This window comes from Fulmarus glacialis, unplaced genomic scaffold, assembly GCF_000690835.1.
Source record: "Fulmarus glacialis isolate BGI_N327 unplaced genomic scaffold, ASM69083v1 scaffold25943, whole genome shotgun sequence".
Lineage (NCBI taxonomy): Eukaryota > Metazoa > Chordata > Aves > Procellariiformes > Procellariidae > Fulmarus > Fulmarus glacialis.
The window spans coordinates 242-2,997 of NW_009203952.1; the positions used below are offsets into that span (position 1 = coordinate 242).

Consider the following 2,756-nt stretch of genomic DNA (forward strand, 5'->3'; position numbering starts at 1 on the left):
GGTCACCCCCACGCTGCGGGGTGCTCCAGGGATGTCACCTGCTGCCCCTTCCCCACGCACACCGGGAATAACAGCACTGGCGTGAACGAGAAACGTTAAGATTGTGATCTTCCCTAGAATACTCTAACTGATTTTCAACATACCTGTCGATAAAAAGCCATACCCTCGGTTAATATTTCACACCAAAGTGCCGTTCTGAAAAGCTGTTGCTTACAATGCCAAATCTACCTCCTGCTGTGGTTACAGAGGGCGGAAGGACTACTTTGTTGGGAATGAAGCACAGACGAGGAGAAAGATACCAACAAAAGGAGTGGAAAAGCCCCGGGAAATGAGAGGAGCAGAGTACGACAGAGATCTTCGCCTGCTGGCGCCCGCAAACGCAGGTGGGATGAGCAGGACAGCGCAGGCAGGGCTGCCAAGGAGAGAGGTAAAGCGCTGCAGTTCCTGCAAGAACAAAGCAGGGCGGTTTCAGTGTGTGTTTATCAGAAATGGGAATGAGACAGCCCCAGCCAGAAAGGGACGGTTTGGCACTTGCCTTGCAGGGCAGGACTGTGTAAAGCAGCCAGCGAGAGCAGGCTGGGAGCTGGGAGCTGAACACAGAGCACGTTACATCAGGCAGCGTCTCCTCTGCAGGCCTCTCGCTACAGCTGGAGCTTGGAAAATGAGGAAGTGACTAATCCTCCTGGATTTTCTAGTACACCAGGCACTGAAATGCCTGATCTTGGAAGGAGATACAGAAGGGAACTTAGCTTTGCCATCCTTTGCAAAGGCAAACACAAGCCAAACCCCAACAGGTGGGAGGAGGAGTAAGAAAAGCCAAGAGAAATGAAATAGGAAAGGCTCCAGAAGAAAGCAGTGACAAGGAAGGGAAAGGAGAAACAGAAGAAAGTTGGAAGCAAGCAGCGACAATATTCTGTTGAGCTTGGCAGCGGCAGCTGCAAGATTTCTTAACACTACTGCTGTCATCATGCAGAGGTTTCTAATAGCTGCGAGGATGTCTGTGTAAGAGGTGCCACAAAAGAGCACTTGGGAAAACGAGCATCCTTATGAGCTCTTCTCATGCTTGCAACATCTCTCGGGTCCACGTGGAAAAACACTTGCGGGAATGCACTTATGCTCTTATTGGCACACCATGATCACAAGGTTGTTGCGCACAACTGTAGCACCCAGTGTGAAAAGGCTGACATTGCAGCCACACCTCTGCCCAATCGCGTATTGCCTTGATATTGGTAACACCCATTTTCTTCCTGCAAGGTCTTCAGCAGTCCCCGAGGATTACATTTTAATAATTGTAAACAAACTAATAAAACACAAAATAGAAATTAACTAATGAATATGTATTATTACCGATATAATAATATTTGCAGTCACAGCTTGACAACCACAGTTAAAGAAGGAAGGTCCTGTTTAGGTAATGTGCTATAACCTTCTCCGAGGAGCTGAACGGTCTCAGCTCTCAGAGCTGCTGAAGTTGCCTGGCCTGGGAAAGGGCCAGATGTGTCTCTAGTATTTTTTCAAAACAACACACATAATTTAAATGTACATGAAGAGCTTTTTCCTAATGTCCTTTACCTGGGACATCCCCAAACAGACTACCTTGACCAAGGGGAGATGCTGGTGTTGCCAGCAGAAGAGTACTTGTCCAGTGCCACTGTATTTTTGATTCCTGGAGGTACCCAAGAGCGTGGGATTGTCACATCCTGGGGAGACAGGGAGACTGTGGGGAAGAATGTCTATGACAATGACGTGAAGATGAAAAGTAGTGAGTAGACAGTGATTCTGACTGAGGCACCGCTTAACCCACTGGTTAACTGAGAAAAAATGGCAGAGTTCTTCCCTGAGCACGCTGACGTACCAGCTCTGTGTCTATCCAGGCTGTGCTCACACTGTGCTTCAGGTCTCAGCTCAGGCTGTGTGATGGACTCCAGTTACGATGTCACCCACAGTGTACCGATCCTTGAAGGCTACAGCTTGCCCCGTGGTATTCTCCAGGTTGACCTGGACAGCTGTGATCTTACAGAGCACCTAACACGGATTCTGAAAGAAAGCGGCACTTCACAAGTCACCACAGCTGAGGAGCTACTTGTACAAGACATAAAAGAAAAATTATGTTATGTGTGCCTGAGCCTCGAGGAAGAGATGTCTAAGAATCATAGTGAGGTGGAAAAAACTTACCACCTTTCTGATGGCCATGAAATTATGGTTCAGAATCAAAGGTTTCGTTGTCCTGAAACCCTCTTTAACCCTCCTACTGTTGGCGTAGAGTCACCAGGGATTGACAAGCTCTGCTCCAATTCTGTCATGAACGAATCATCATCATGATGTTGGCATAAGGAATTACTTCCACTCCAGTCCTTTCTGGTGGTTTCAGCCTCTTCCCTGGAATTAAGCTGAATGCTTAAACAAGGAGATAGTCTGCATGGTCCCAGGTGGTGTTAAGGTGGAAGTCAGTGCTCCTTCTAATAGGAGGTTTTCAGTTTGGACAGAAGGCTTCTCGCATCTCTGAGTGCCTTCCAGCCGATGAAGATTACCGTGACGGAGTGCAGGGATGCTGAGCCTAACATAGTGCGCAGAAACTGTTTCTAAAGTACATGTGATTTTATAACAGATTTTACTTAAGTCTTCATGGAAAAGAACCTGAGATTACAGCTACCTGGAAGCTAGTGTCTAGGGGGAAGTCTGTGTCCATAGCATGCCTTTTGAAAGTCCAATAAAAATTATAACATCTGGCACAGTTACTTCCTTCTTCGTCCACG

The 2,756-nt window shown here is 47.3% G+C and overlaps 1 pseudogene; it reads left to right on the forward strand.

Annotated features, from left to right (window-relative positions):
- Window positions 1-246: 246 nt before the first annotated feature.
- On the forward strand, window positions 247-2,446 carry LOC104074632 (annotated as a pseudogene).
- The last annotated feature ends 310 nt before the right edge of the window (window positions 2,447-2,756 follow it).